The following is a 16,636-nucleotide window of genomic DNA, read 5'->3' on the forward strand; positions in this document are numbered from 1 at the left end:
CTTCATATTCTTTTTAAGTCCTATACTGTATCCCTAACACAAATACCAGTTGTTGCTTTTTAATATTTATGCCTATACTAACTGGGGTACAGGCCAGAAGTGCTGGGGGTTGGTGAAAGGATTCACCAGAGACAGAGTGGGGAGCAGAACAGGCAGATCGACGAAGCACACTGCTGAGGGGAGCAGCGGGTGGGTCAGAAGAGGTCTCTGTGCCATGTAAGTCAGCTCCCTAGCTGGGTCGAACCCATGCTGCAGTGGCTATGGACAGCTTTGTAGTGCTGAGACTTAACCCCTTGAACCAACAGGGAGGCCCCAATGCCGAGTGTTTTTACTGATACATCGCCTAGGGAAGTTGCTACAGATAAATAGCACCTGACAGACTCGTGAAGAGTAGGATTCGGTGCCTTTTGTTCACAAGGAAACTGATTTGCCAAATAGTTCACGTCATGGTAGAGCTTTAAGGGAAAGCAGGATTCTGCCCCACAGAGGGTGTGTTGGCTGGCTGCCTCTTGGAGCTGGGAGGCTTTCCTCAGCTCAGAGACGTGAAGGTGGTCTGAGAAATGAGAGCTTCGTGTTTCTGCGTGAGGGGCGGCCAGCAGATCCAGCAATTAAAGAATGTCCCAAGCAAGTGGGTAGAAGACGGCCTTGAGAGCGACACTCCTCAGGGAGCCACTCAGCTCTTCCCCTTCCCCACCCCACCAGTGTGTCAGAACAGGAGTCTCCAGTGTTAGCCAATCAGATGAAGCCTGCAGAACAAGGGGGAGAGGGAAGGAGAAACTGTGGTCCCGGAGACCCAAGGAGGGGTGGCCAAGGGAACCTTACAGGTTCTTTCTAGGCCAAATGACATCCCAGGGGGGGACTACAGAGTTTCTAACTCACCCCATTCTTTTAACTTTCAATCTCCAAAAGAAATCCAAGAAAATATGTATCTCGGGCATCTGCTGGCTTAGGTTAGATATCGGCTTAGGTATGTGATGTGAATGACAAAGATGCACGGGTCAGCGTCTCTGCAGAGGCTTGTGTGTGTGCGTGTGTGTGTGCTTTATCTCAGGTGCTCCTTGGCTGTGTTTCTGAGCAAGGAAAGTGAACACACTCTTGCTGGCGGGCCTCCAGCTGACCCATGACGTCAACTGTAATCCTGTCGCTCCCAGCCCTCCTCACCCAGCTGATGAGGAGAGGATCTCTCTTAGGCACAGTCTGAGTAACTAGGTGAGAAGGCCTCTCTGCCTGCCTCCTGAAGAGGGAGTTGGGGTGGGGGTCCCACAGGTGGCTTGGGAGGACAGAGGGCTGGGGGAGCTCGCCCATAGGCAGGCTGTCTCCTGGCAAACAGGTGCCCTGACAGCACCCCACAGGCCCTCCTGTCAGTGAAGGTTTCTTCTTAGATGAGGAAAGGCGAAGGACTTAGGCAAGGACAGAAGCATCCACCTACCTTCAGGAGACTCACTGCTGTCAACCCAAAGAACCCAAAGCTACTTGCTTTCTTTAATTAATGGCATAGGACCTTTAATTAATGGCTCCAGGGCCTTGGTTGACCTGAGTTTCCATCCCAAGGTGATAAGAGGCCTATTTGGAGGTACCAAGAAGTGTCTGTTTGACTTTTATAGGGTGACTGACCCTACACTATTTGTACAGTTCTGGTCAAAAATTGAAGAGAAGCACAAATGGATGAAACTATTGTTTATTTGCACTAAAATAAAATAGGAATTTTTAATTAATCCTTTGTAATCTCATAATACCATTATTATTTTTTTAAAAAGATTTATTTATTTGTGCATACAGAACTGGGGTACAGGCCAGGGGTGTGGGAGGTGAGAGGATTCACCCGGGGACAGAGGAGGGAACAGAATACATTGCTGAGGGGAGCAGCAGGCAGAACAGGAGAGGTCTGCTGTGCCATATGGGTCAGCTCCCTGACTGGGGATCAAACTTGTGCTGCAGCAGCTGTGGACAGCTTCCTAGTGCTTAGCCTTAACCCCTTGTGCCACCAGGGAGGGCCCAACACATGATATTTTACAGCATTTTCAGATGCAGTCAGTTGGTCCTCATGTGCTTTTGCAAAATGAGGGAAACTGGCTTTTTGTTTGTTTGTTTAAAGATTTGTTTATTTATGCATACAGCATTGGAGTACAGGCCAGAGGTGCAGGGATTGAGGCTTCACTAGAGACAGAACAAGAAGCAGAACAGGTAGACTGACGAAGTACACTGCTGAGGGGAGCAATGGGCGAGACAGGAGAGGTCTGCTGCGCCATGTGTGATCATCTCCATGGTGGGGATCAAACTCGCATTGAAGTGGCTGCTGCTCACTTGCAGTGCTGCGCTTTAACCTGCTGCGCCACCAGGGAGGGCCCAAAACTGGCATTTCTATTCCCATTTGACAGATAAGAAAATTTGTGTCCTAGAGAAGTTTATTGGTTTGCCCAAGGTTACACAATTACTAGATGGCAGAGCTGTAATTCCAATTAATCCTTACTTGAGCCCTGAAGACTTTTTAATGGCATCCGTGGTTTCATTTATCCTTGCTCTTCTTCCCTCTCTACATCAGGTCCAGATCAGAAGTGAAAGGTCTGGATGTTCTCTGCATGACCCTTTAAGTCTGGCCTCTGTGTGGCTTTGATGTCAATGCATTTGGCCAGGCCCAAGGCAGAGCACTGGCTGTTTCTAGGCATGCAACCTCATTGTGTCCAGGCAGAGAAGAGTATTGACTTGTCTGTTTATTGCTTAGGGCCTAGGAGACGCTCCCAATAGGGAACATTCACCAGTGTGGGGATTTGTACAGCTTCAGACTCTGCTTGGTGCCGGTGACTCTTCTGGTTATAATACACCAAAGGGGCTGACTCCTGGCTGTGTGGGAAACTGCATAAAGGAAGATGAGGTTCCCATGGGCACACCCGCGGCTTCTTCCTGCCCGTAGGCTTACTGTGTCTAACAGGAACACAAGCAAGAGCTGCCAGGCATGGACCTGCCCCCCTTCCACGCTGGCTTGAACACAAACACAGGCAGGGCTGGGTTCTAGCCCTAGCTCTGCTTGACTTAGATGTCATCATCCGAAAGTTCCAGTTAAGCGTCTACCTGCAGGTCACAGACAAGGAGTGATTTCTGCAACACCATGAGCTTGAGCAGCAACTGGGCCTGCTTTTCTCCCCCTCCCCCCAATACTTTGGGGGTGGTTGCTATTATCTCATGGGGGTGGGTGGAGGAAGGGATGACTGTGAGGGGGCTGGGGAAGTATTGATAAATTCCAAAACTAAGTGTATTGAAATTTACAATGATTTAAAAATAATATATACCATCTGGCATTTCTAGGGAAAAGGAGAGGGTTGGGTTTGGGGGGAAGAAATGCAAAGTGGCACCAAAAAAAAAACAAAAACAAAAACAAAACCAGGCTGTAACCACTCCAAACAGATGTGAGTAATTCTAAGGAGCTCAGTCTTGTGTCATGCCAAAGCCCTGAGCCAAGCAGAGCTGGTAGCAAAGCTGGAGTGCGGCCAGTCAGCTAGGCCGGGGAACAGAAGAGAGCTGGCAGCCTCTCAGCTGTTCTCTGGGGGACAGAGAGAAGCAGGAGGGGCAGAAGAATCCTGTCTCACCTGGTACTTTGACGCCAAGAAAGCAGAGGCAGCTTAGACTTCGGTCCTCCAGTGGGTTGATTAAATAAGCACGTACTATGTGTAGAAACCTGCTTGAGAGACACAGGATGAATGCTTGGAACATAAGGTCTTGAGCTAATGCTAAGTTCACATTCTATCTCCACCCCTTAACTTCTGTCTCTATCTCCTCATTTGAAAAATAGAGCTGACCGTATACCAGAGACATTTTGTGGGGGTGGGGTGGGGAATGGGATCAAAAATGGGGGGGGGAGGGAAATGCACGGGACTATGGTGATGGCACATGGGTGACTCGGTGAATGGGAAACCCACGGGGATTACAATTGAGATGAAAAAAAAATGTACAAAATGATGTAAAAATAAACTATTATATTAAAGAAAGAAAGAAAGAAAAATAGGGCTGAGAGCAGGCTCTCCTAAGTAGAGCAATCAGTAGGATGAAGACCAAGAACTGTGCTGTGTTCTAAGTGAAATATAAATCTGGCTATTGTTAGTTTGGCATATGATGGACAGTAGCAGAGGAAAAGAAAGGCAGTTCTAGAGAGTTCTAGTCTACAGTGGAGATTTGAGATAGGAACTCTTTCTGGAAATATGAAGCCATATCCAATGAAATTCCGGCATTTGACTTACTACAAGCCAAGCTCAGGTTAGTTCACTGGGGCAATATAGTTTAGAACTATGAATTACGGCATGAGCACAATACTTCTACCAGACCCTGCAAAAAAATAAAGAGAAGCTGCCCTAGTCCATCTGTAAGAAAGAGAATCATTCAAAAAATTCACTAAGCCCCTATACTGTTCACTAAGCCCCTATACTGTATAAGATATTCTAACACATGCTTTTGGAGTTAAAGTGAAGTAATGACTGGTCCTGTATCAAGGACTTTGAAATCCCATTGGGAAGTCTAGGTCAACACTAATAGGGTCAAAGTACAGGCTTCTTCTTCTGGAACAATGAGAATGTCTAACATCACACATTTCTCTTCATGACCAGATTTTGAGCAACCTTGGATTTTAATTTAGTGCCCAAATTATGCAGAAGCTCTTTCCCCCCAGAGTCTTTCTGGATTCAACTTTTATGACAAGTTTTGTTTTTCCACATATGTATTCTGAATTGTTGAGGGAATCTGAAAGTCTATGTATTAAATTATTATCTACTGCAGTGAAATAAAGTACAAAAAAATTAATCCATAAAATTAACTCACAGAATCTTTTACTTAAGGGGAACTTAGAAAGCATGGCGTCGACCTTTCTCCCGGAGTAGAAAGCCTTCTACAAGACCTTGATTGTGTGGATCTCAGCATCTCCCGGGGTACACTTCCAGGCCATTCTTTTGTGAATCAGCAACATTGGGAAATGCACAGACTAAGTAGAATATTCTCCTCCTATCCTCCATCCCTAATGCTCCCCGTTTCTGCCCTATGATGACATGGGACCTTGTCTTCATTTGACAACTTGTTGTAAGTCACCAAACTGGATTTTTCCACTGCGTAGACAGCCAGACTCTGAACCACAAGAAGGAACCACTTCTGCAAAGGGGTTTAGGTACCCATAAAGAGAATCTGAGGGAAAGGCACCCTAAAAAGTGGTCCCTTGAATGCAGGGAGTGCTGTAATTATATGAGAGGGGAGGGAAACAAGGAAGCAGAGAACGTGAAGGAAATGGGGAGCTTAATATTTCCAGGTCCAACGAGGTGCCGGAGCCAGGAGTCCAGGTGTGTGGCTTTGTTGGAGGTGACCTGTCTCCTCAGGCCATCATCCGTCCTCGGTCAGCATGTGTCTGTTTCTGATGTCATCATCCACCTAAAAGGAGCACAGAGAATTTTTGTTAAGGTTGTAACACAATCAATGTTCCAAGTTTCTGGGAATGCAGAGAGAAATGCATTAGGGGAAGTTAGAGGTAAATCACAAGGAAGTAATTAGAATTTAATTCTGCTTAGTCTTATTTTTTTTTAAAAAGATTTATTTATTTATGCATACAGAACTGGTGTACAAGCCAGGAGGTGGTGGGGGGGGGTGAGAGGATTCACCAGAGACAAAGTGGGGAGCAGAACAGGCAGATGTACTGACATACGCTGCTGAGGAGAGCAGCGGGTAGGTCAGGAGGGGTCTGCTGCGCCTTGCGTGTCACACCCTGGTTGGGGATGGAACTTGTGCTGCAGTGGCTGCAGAGAGCTTGATGGCACTGTGCTTTAACCCGCTGCACCACCAGGGAGGGCCCTGTGATGGTTGATTGTATGTGTCACACTGACTGGGAATAAGGATGGCCAGTCAGCTGTGACGGTATCACTTGATCAGGATTTGAGTCAGTGGACTGAGTACAGATGACCTGCCCCATGTCCCGGCTGTGTCATCCAATCTGTTGAAGGTCTAAATAGAGCAAAAGGGAGAAGGAAGGGAAATTTTCCCCCCTTTCTCTTCTTGTACTGGAACATCTGTCTTTTGCCAACAGACATGAGAATTCTTGATTCTCAGTCTTTAACTTTGGAATTGACACTAACAAACCTCTCCCCTCCCCTCCCCGGGTTCTCAGGCCTCAGGACAAACTGAACTGTACCACAGATTTCCTATTTCTCAAATTAGTGGATTGTGGGACTTTCCCATTAATACTTACATACATACATAGGACCTATTGTTCTTCTGGAGAATCCTGACTAATACATAAATGTTCTGTGTTCAAATTCATGCATTTCAACTTTAAACCTCAAGCATTCTTGTATAGCTCTAAAACAACATGGTAGACCTACTTTTATGTGATAATTCTAATCTGTGGAAGAGAAAAGGTGCAAAGTTTTGTCAACTGAATTGCAATAAATTTTGTTCCTAAAATCTGTTTGTCATCTCACACTACTTAGTAAAATATTAATCTTATACTTTCCTTAGTGAAATCAGAGCTAAACATTATAGTTTTTTAGATTCAGACATGTAAGACAGCTTAATAGGAGAATTTATGAAGCGCAATTATTGCCACACTGCATCCATTTCTCAGTTTTGCAACAGCCTTCAGCCCTTTAGTCAAGAGCAAAAACCTTTGGCCTAATCTGGATTATAGAGGACACTTAAAAGTAAGCAAGGAGAATAGATCAGGTTTCCCCCCTTAACTTCTTCAGTGGGCGATTAGCAAGACTTGAAGATATTATAGGACCGGTTTTGCTCCCATGTACACCCTCCCTGGCATGTTCTCTTCCTTCTGTCATCTTCCCCCGAGGAGGAAGAGAACCAGCATTAGGCAGGTTCACCTCGAGTTTCACCTGGGCAGGCCATCAGTCATGCCAATCAGCCTTATCTTCCAACCCTTGAAAGGTCTATTACTCTAGTTGCTTTGCCTCAGAACTCCACCCCCCCCCCATCCAAGCCCAGCCCTCTATGACAACATTATTAAGTTTACTTAATCTCCTGGTCAGTGCTAAACACTGAAATAAAATATGAGGATCGGAGGGAAATCAAAGGCAGCTTTTCTGTAACAGCGCTGAGGTCAAGGCCACCAGCTGAGTCAATAGTGAACAAATTCCAAGTTCCAGCATCTCTAACTCACCATAGAACCTTGTGAAGCTGACCATTCTGTCTTAAATACTTAGACCTTTTTTTTTAAAAAAATTTATTTATTTATGCATACAAGAACTGGGGTGCAGGTGGTGAGAGGATTCACCAGAGATAGAGTGGGTTACACTCTACCAAAATCCACTGCTGAAGGGAGCAGCGGGTGTGACAGGAGAGGTCTGCTGCACCATGTGGGTCAGCCCCCTGGCCCAAGAGTGCTGCGGTGGCTGCCTGCGAGAAGCTTCATAGTGCTTTGCTTTAACTCCTTGCACCACCAGGGAGGGTCCTTAAATATTTAGTCCCTAAAGCCTAGTGTTTAACTAGTTCTTAGTTAGAGAACATGTTAGCATAACAAAGAGATATTGAGCTTTTTTCTGGAATAAACACAAAAAATGCAAAGAACGAATTCTAATTTCCCAAAGGGTTTGTGAGGTAAACAACTTAAATGCCAAATGAAGGCAAAGGCACTTCAGATGTGGAGAAAGTTTGAGTGGAAAGGAGTTACACATGCCTTGTGGAAGGACTAGTCAGAAACGTCCCCTAGAAAAGTCAATAAGAAAGTTTTAAATGTTTATATCATACCTAAGCATCTCCCAAAGTGAAATGCTTAGGTATTTAAGTCTAACAAAATATGTACAAGACCATGTGAGGAAAATGATAAAACTGATGAATGGAAATCAAATAATTAAATAAAAGGAACTAATTCATGTGAGAAAGACCCACTATCGGCAAGATATCAGTCCTTCCCAACTTGACCTATAGATTTGATGCACTCCCAATCAAAATCCCACCAAGTTAGAATCCCACACTGATGCTAAAGTTTATTTAGATTAACAAAGACCAGGAATTGTCTGAACCTCATATGATTTCATAATACAGCATTACATCAATAAAAATAGAAAAAAAAAGACCAGAAAGAGTCAACACAATATTGAAGAAGAATGAAGTCTGAAGGTTGACACACATGATTCCACGACTAACTAGGATCAAGACAGTGTGAATACAGAGAAAGAATAGGCTAGTAGATCAATAGAACAGAAGAGAGAGCCCAGAAATAGATTCATAGAAATGTAATCAACTGGTTAGCAAAGGATCACTAGAAAGGAGCAAAGATAGCCTTAGTCAAAAAATATTGCGGGAACAATTAAACAACTACATACTACAGTATATAGTAACAATAAATCTAGACACAGACCTTACATCTTTTCTAAAAACCAACTCAAAATAGATAATAAACCTAAATATAAATTGCAAATCTATAGAACATCTGCAGGATTACATAAGTGAAAATCTAGACAACCTTGGATATGGCAATAAGTTTTTTGATGTAACACAAAGGCATAATCCAGAAATAATTGATAACCTGGACTTCCTTAGAAATTTCAAATCTCTGGCCCTTCCTGGTGGCGCAGGGGTCTAAAGCACATCCCTAAGAAGCTATAGCCACTTCAGCATGAGTTCGATCCCCACCCCGGAGGTGATCCACATGGCACCACAGACCTCTCCTGACCCTCCTACTGCTCCCCTCAGCCGTGTACTTCATCAGTCAGCCTGTTCTGCTCCCCTCTCTGTCTCTGGTGAATCCTCTCACCGCCCCTGCACCCCTGGCCTGTGCCCCAATTCTGTATTCATAAATAAATCAATCTTAAAAATAATTTTTAAATCTCTACTCACATAAAGCATTATCAAGAGAATGAGAAGACAACCCATCAAATGGGGGGGGGCAGTATTTGCAAGTGGCACATCTGATAAAGAACTATTGTCCAAAACAGACTAAAAACTCTCAAAAGTCAACAATAAGAAAATAAACAACCCAATTTTTAAAAATAGGCCAAGACCTTCACAGATGTTCTACATCTTGTGCTATTAGGGAAATGCAAATTAATAAAGCTATTTGATTCCACCCGTTAGACACTGACAACATCAAATACTGGCAAGTATGTGGGATGAAAAGCACTCACTCTTGTTCACTATGTAAAATGTAGGAATGTAAAATGGTACAGAAACTTTGGAAGACAGTTTGGTGGTTTCTTACAAAACTAAACATACTCTTTGCTATTCATGACTCAGCACTGTGCTCTTTAGTATTTATTGGGAGAAGTTGCAAGCTTACAAATTCACAAAGACCTGAAGGCATTTTTAGAGCAGCTTTATTCATAATTGCTAAAACTTGAAAGTCAGCAAGATCTCCCTCAATAGGTGAACGCATAAGTCAACTGTGCTGTATCCAGACTATGGAATATCACTCAGTGCTAAAAGGAAATGAGTGATCTTGTCGTGAACTGACATGAAACTTTAAATGGAAATTAGTAAGTGAAAGAGGTCAGTCTGAGGAGATTAAGTGCTGTAGGAGTCCAACAATATAACATGCTGGCAAAGGCGGAATTATGGGGTAGTAAGAACAGTTAAAAAGATCTGCGGGTATCTGGGTTAAGAGATGAATAGATAGAGCACAAAGGATTTTTTAGGGCTGTGAAAATTCTCCATATGCTACCATAGTGATGAATACTTGTCGTTTATACCTGTATGGAAAACCACAGAGTGTGCAACACAAAGAGTGAGCTACAAGGTAAGCTATGGACTTTGGGGAATAACGAGGTGTCCTTTTGCATCTCTGGTGAGAGATGTTGACAATGGCAGAGGCTTGTGTATGCATGCATCCGGGGAGTCTCTGCACCAGTCCCTCAAATTTACAGATGTCTAAAACTGCTCTAAAACTTTTTATTTAATTTTTTAAAATATTCTTTTTTAAAAAATTTGCTTATTTATGCATACAGAACTGGGGGTACAAGCCAGAGATGCAGGGGTGATGAGAGAATTCACCAGAGACAGAGTGGGGAACAGAATAGACTGACTGACGAAATACATTGCTGAGGGGAGCAGCCGGCAGGTGAGGAGAGGTCTGCCAGCCATGTGGATACCTCCGGGGGACCGAAGTGGTTGCAGTGCTGTGTCCTAATCCATTGTGCCACCAGAGACAGCCCTGAAAAATATTCTTAACTTTGACCAAACATTCTACTTTGACCAAACATTCAAATTTGCAGTCATCTAAAATTGCTCTAAAAAAATTGTTTTAATTTTAAAAAACATTCTTAATTTTGAACATTCTAATTGTTACTCAACTGCAAGGTAATGGTCACACAGCTGGGCAAGATTTATAGAAATATATTTTATTACAGTTAAATGGAATCAATAAAAATTAGAAATTCAAATACTCAACAAGGAGAAATTAGGTGTTGAGATCATGAAATACTGTGTTGCATTTAAAATAATAGATATAAAACCATCCATGGAGGTTAAGGTTATTTTAAGCAAAAAGCAAGATACAATGTGTGTGTCTAGAAAGAGAAACTTTGGGGTCCGCCTTGGTGGCCCAAAGGGTTAGGACACAGCACTGCAAGCTGGCGCAGCGCTTCAGTATGAGTTCGACCCCCGCCCCGGAGGTGACCCACATGGCACAGCAGACCTCTCCTGACCCACTGGCTGCTCCCCTCAGCAGTGCACTTCATCAGTTGGCCTGTTCTGCTCCCCACTCTGTCTCTGGTGAAGCCTCTCACTGCCCTGCACCTCTGACTTGTACCCCAGTTCTGTATGAATAAATAAATAAATATTTAAAAAAAAAAAGAGAGAGAGAAAGACTTTGGTCCACTGTCTCATTTGCCTCTTTCCACTTGGAGTGCTGTAGCAGACCGTTGGCTGGGGGTGGCTTATAAACAACAAATTTATTCCCATCGTTTTGGAGACAGCGAGGCAGGGCCAAGATCCAGGCCTGGACAACCCAGCCTGTGATGAGGCCTCACAGACAGCAGCCTCCTCTCACGTCCTCACATAGTGAAATCATTCCTTGGTGACCCCATGTATGAGGATTATCCCCTCATGACCTAATCACCCCGAAAGGCCCCACCTCCAAATGTCTACTGAACACTAGATTGCAAAATATGGGTGGGGTGGGCACATAGGTTCAACCTATACAAGTTTTCGGTTTTGTTTTAAAATTTTAAAGAGAATTATTCCTTTATTGTAAGATTTTTAATTTATTTTGTATAGAACTGCAGTATAGGTCAGAAGTGGGGTGTGAGAGGATTCACCAGAGACAGAGTGGGGAGAAGAACAGGCAGATGTACTGAAATTCACTGCTGAGGGGAGCAGTGGGCCGGACAGGAGAGGTCTGCTGTGCCGTTGGGCGTCAGCTCACTGGCCGGGGATCGAACTCAGGCCACTGCTGTGGGCCTTCACAGAGCTAGAGCTGAGACTTAATCGCTAGGCCAACAGGCAGGCCTCAATCTATACAGTTTTAATCTGGATTAAAGATAGAAAATGCCTGGGAGGTAACAAATAATTATGGCTTTTTTTAGGTGGTAGGACTATGGATGATTTTTTTTTTTTTTACATGTCACTCTTATTTAATGACATTCAGGACATTTTATTGTTGGAGGAAACTGAAGCCAGTTGTAATACTATACTTGCACAGTGATCTTGTGCATATGTCAAAAATACATTTACTCATGGAACATGGGTATTTTGCATAAACATTAACCTAATGGTGGCATACAAATTTGTTTGAATAAAGGGTCCCAAGTGGAAAGTTTTTCATGCTCTATGTACTTTTGATACATGAATTTCATTGTTTAAAGTTTCTTTTTTCCCCTAAGATGACTTCAGATTCTATGGATGACTTTTATTCCTTTATATTTCTCTGTAAATTTTCTAAAGCAAACTTTTTTTTCTTTTAAAAACTGCAGAAAAAGATAAAAATCAGTAAATTCAAGGTAGGAGAAATAATCAGTGATTTTGGCTACCCTTTACAATGTCCCCTAATGCCCATTAAAGATCTCATGCCTTTAGCTGTCAGACAGAACTGGGTGGGAAGTCAGTCTTTTTACTTATCCAGCTGTATGGTCTTACAGAGGCAAATAACTTATCCTTTGTGTTCTTGTTCCTAATTTATAAAAGGGTGCTGTAAAATCTCATAGGTTGCCAGGCGGATTACATGAAATAACTCACCAGAAGCCCAGGCAAGTGTCAGAGCTGAGTGACAATGGGCTTCCTTCCATTCATTATTCTAAACGGGCACAGAACACCTGCAGGCTTGTGGGTGAGAACAGACATCAATGCACAGTGGTGTCACGAACACCTGCAGGCTTGTGCATCAATGCACAGTGGTGTCACGAGTCCCCAGAGCTGAGCTGGGGTCACCTCTGAGCCTCACCCTCAATCCTGCCAGCTCGCACTGTCACATTCATGGCTGTGGAGATGAGAACACTAATTGATGAAACAGACAGTGACATGATTAAGGCCGTAGCAGTGGGGACAAGTTCCCCCCCCCCCCATTGCTCCATTAGCAGGAGTCAGCCCTCTTCTGAAGGTGCTGGCTGCAGCCCTTCAGCTTTGGACCACACAGCTCTGGATGCATTTCATACTGAGGCCCATGATCCCTGAAGACATAAGAACCTCTAAGGCGTCTTTCTGCTCTGATTATAATGCTGTGATTATAACCAGCAAATGCTGATAGGAGTTGATTCAAATCCATCCTGTCTTCCATCTGATTTCCTTCAGTGCTTGGCAGATTTCTGTCAAAATTCTGAGACCATGAGAAGGAGGATGGAGGTTGGGGGTGGGGGTGGGGTGGGAAGGGATTGTTTGAAAATGGGAGAGATCTACTCAGATTCCTGCAGCAGAAGATTTTTGGGGAGTGAGGAGAGGGGTGTGAGTGAGTCCTTAGGGGAATTTTTGCAAGTACACTGTCACCCCAGGGAGCCAAGCACTAATATGTTCAGCAGGATTCCCTGGGGCCAGGGGCCTGGGGATAGTGCTGGAATTTCCAGTCCCCAAAATGCTAGTCTCGGTGTGGAGGTCGGAACTGGCCGGGGGTGAAAGGAGGGAGGGTTTGGTTGGCCTGGAGAACAGACCTTCTGGAGGAAACCGGCGGGGACTCCGCCTCTCTCTGGTGTCCCGTCAGATGCCCAGGAGAGAGCCCAGCACGTCACCACTTATCTATTACCTTTTCCACTGCCTTCCCAGTCTCCGCGCCCGCTCCTGGTTACCACAGCAACGGTGACGAGCCCGCAGCCCGCCCCGCCGCTCCCACTTCTCCAGCCCCTGCCGAGATGCAGCGGTGAGGGCGGGCGGGGAGCGCAGACACCGAGGACCCCATTCCGCCTCCCTGCATCGCCCGCGGACCCCCGGGCCCGAGAGAGAACTGGAGGAAGGGACAGGGGGCAGAAAGGGGTGTCCCCCCCCCAGCCTCCAGGAGCTAACCTCCAGCGGGGTTCCGGCGGGAAGGGGGTGCAGCGCTGAGGATGAGCAGCCGAGCTAGAGGCACCTGTACCCCCGCATCGACTGACCCCCGAGACGGCATTTACCACGCATGGAGACGATGCACTCTGGAACCCTGATCGGTGAGTGCCTTCAAGTCTTCCTTTGGTTAACCATATCCTAAGCGATGGGGTTCTCTGTCTTGATCGGTGTGTTAAAAAAAAAAAAAAATCACATCTTGTAATGGCAGTGACTGGGAAGTATTTTCCTTTCTGGCATCTTTGGGCCTCTTGGAATTATTATTTTATCTCCTTTTAAGCTATTCCTTTATCCAGTGGGGGCTACACCCCACTCTCTGTGTCTCCATCAGCACACAACACCCCACCAGTGCAGACACCAGGCAGCACGAGTACACACCCCAAAACCTATCAGAGAGGCAACGGGGCTTCCCGTTTTGCTTTATGTTCATCCACATTGTTTCATGGTCTTTTCCCGCAGTCAAAGCAATACCGTCCCAGGGTAAATCAGTGGCATGCCAGATGTCAGGGGAATGCCAGGAGTTCCTGGGCGAAGCCCTGTGGCTGCTTGAGTTCAAGGAAACGAATCCATTAGCTGCACCAGGAGAAACAATTGTTCGCGAGCAGGGACGGCCACTTCCCTCCAGCAGAGGGCGGTGACGCCCGCCCGCTCGCTCTGTCCGCAGCCAGAGGTACAGGCAGCGGAAGACCAGGTCCCCAGGATGCAGTGGGGTCCCTTCGTGCCGGCTGGAGGCTCCCTAACAAAAGGATGGTCACGTTGATTCCTTCCTGGCAGCAAAAGGGACGGGTCAAATGCCTTCCAGGGGACTGTATCTTGTTGTAGAATCAATTTTTAAAAAAGATTTATTTATTGATGCATACAGAACTGGGGTACAGACTGGAGGTGCCGGGGCGGTGAGAGGCTTCACCAGAGACCGAGTGGGGAGCAGAACAGGCAGATCCACTGAAATTTACTGCTGAGGGGAGCAGCAGGCGTGTCAGGAGTGGTCTGCAGTGCCATGGGGGTCACCTCGGGGGCGGGGAGCGAACTCTCACTGAAGCAGCTGCCGTCAGCTTGCAGTGCTGCACCCCAACCCGTTGCACCACCAGGGAGAGCCCAGAATCAAATTTTGATGATTTCATGGCAACTTTCTGTGTATAAAGTCCCCCGTTACCTGCCAAGCGCAAGCCTTTCTTCCTTCTACCCCGCCCCCCAAAAGCTTGCTTACCGATCTTGCGATCTTGTGCTGCTACCAGCTATTGAGAGTTTTCACTGCTATGGATTCCTTTCAAGGGAAGATTAGTTTCAAGGGAGTAAACCGCTGGGCCCTGCAGTCTTGTCATTGGTTCTTACTCCTGGCTACACACTGGACCAATAGGGGGGCTTTAAAAAATACTGATGCCTGGGTTGGGCCCCCAGAGATTCTGACTTCATTGTTCTGAGCTGTGTCCTAAAAGCTCTCAGGTGATTCTAGTGAGCTGGGCTTGCAATCCATTCTTATCAATCAAGATGACATTTTTCCAAGCGGATGTGGTCAAAGCTTCGTCTGTCAAATAGGCTGTGACCCAGGGCAGCGGCTATCACTGGCAAGGATGGGGATGCTCAAGGCTCAGGATGCAAGTGAGGCTTTCAAGGAGGGGAGACACTTCCCTCTGAATAGCTCCCTTCCCTGCATGAAATGTTCTGATTTGTATTCCAGGATAAGCTAGAAAGTGATCTATGCCTTTAGCAGTCGATAGTGTGAATGTGTTACCCCCGGTACATGTATGGACCTAGGCTATAGCAGGTTTATGTGTGCGAGTCTCACCTACCGTGAGGAGAATGAGTTCTAAGAAGAGGAGGCCTAGAACGCAGAGGTCATGCTGTAGGAGGGAAAGCAACAATGAGGTCACCGAGGAACGCTAAGCTGTCTCTTCTTTAGCCCTAAACCCCTTCAAAATGGCTTGAACTGACAGCTTGAGGAAAGTCCTAAAATCTCGGTTTTCCTGGAAATTCAAGCACCAAGGTGAGCTCCCTCCATGGACTATTAGCGTTGGAGGGATGAGCTGTTGTAAGAGGGTCTTTCAAAGCGTGGCTTGTAAGGCCAGCTCATGCATATTCATGAATGCTGGGAAACAGGGTGGAGTCCGTGACAGCACAGTCAGCTCAAGCTCCCAGGACCTAAGGTGCTCTGGACTTCAGGGAGGCTCTGCACTGTGAGCATGAGAATTAGCAGTTCAGACTCCTGAAGTGTGGTCTACCGGCCTGGCACCAGACGTCACCTGTCTTGCTTCAATTATGGTTAACCTGAGAACTAATTACAGCCTCTTTGGGGGACTGGTACAACGTGCTATGTCTTCCGAACCTCTTGATGGGGTTCAGCCACTCGCCTCATAAATAGGCAAGAGACTGAAGTTGTTTAAAGACTGAAGTTGTTCACCTTTATGCCAGGTGCTGACCGACACAGCCCCTCTCCATGGGCGGGAGACGGTCCAGCAGCCTCCATCATCCCTCTCATCATTGAGTTCAGTCTGCACACAGCCACACACACATTATTCTGTCTCTCTTCCTGGAGCTGACCTGACCTCCAGAGACAAACAACGAGGCCTCGTCTGGGCCTCCCGCAGGCCCAGTCCCACCTCCCCTCCAACATCTCCCTGGCAAAGCTGGGTCTGGGCCTGCTCCACCTCGCCTTAGCCCTGTCTTGGCTGACCCAGGCCTGCTTTTGTCTTCTGCTACCTCAGGTTCAAACTTCCTTTTTCTAGAGGTCACCTCTGAGTTGGTCCACCTCAAGGCAGACCTGCAGAGGCCACCTGTCCACTAGCTGGCTAACGTAGGAGCAAGGAAACCCTGTCTCATTTCTTAATGACACTCCCCACCATGACCACCTATGTAGTCTCTGGAAAAGGGCCCCTACTTCCGAGTAATGTCCAGTTGATCTGGTTCAGTCCATGGCCTCAGTTCATTTCAGGCAACATCCAAGCTCAGAAGAGAACAACTGAAGAGATTGTGATGTGTTAATAAAACTCTACTTCACGCTTTATCAAATTGTGGATTATGGCTCATTAGTGGGTCATGACATCAGTTTGGTTGGGCACAGCCAGCATTTAAAAAAGAAAAGACAAATAGAATAAAAAATATCAGAGGATATTCCCCACTATGATGGGACACTTTGCTTCCTGAGATTTATGTTCCCATTCTATTGTTCCCATTCATTTGCATGTACCAGGTTATGATACAAAAT

At 45.8% G+C, this 16,636-nt stretch overlaps 1 protein-coding gene across 1 annotated transcript in view; it reads left to right on the forward strand.

Annotated features, from left to right (window-relative positions):
- The first annotated feature begins 13,457 nt into the window (after positions 1-13,457).
- The window catches only part of MICAL3 (microtubule associated monooxygenase, calponin and LIM domain containing 3), a 167,592-nt gene continuing 164,413 nt past the window's right edge, over positions 13,458-16,636 (forward strand). The window contains exon 1 of the mRNA XM_012732409.1: positions 13,458-13,538. The gene's annotated coding sequence lies outside the window, so the exon portion shown is untranslated. The remainder of the gene's footprint in view (positions 13,539-16,636) is intronic.

Source organism: Condylura cristata, unplaced genomic scaffold, assembly GCF_000260355.1.
Source record: "Condylura cristata isolate star-nosed mole 26May11 unplaced genomic scaffold, ConCri1.0 scaffold00034, whole genome shotgun sequence".
Taxonomy (NCBI): Eukaryota; Metazoa; Chordata; class Mammalia; order Eulipotyphla; family Talpidae; genus Condylura; species Condylura cristata.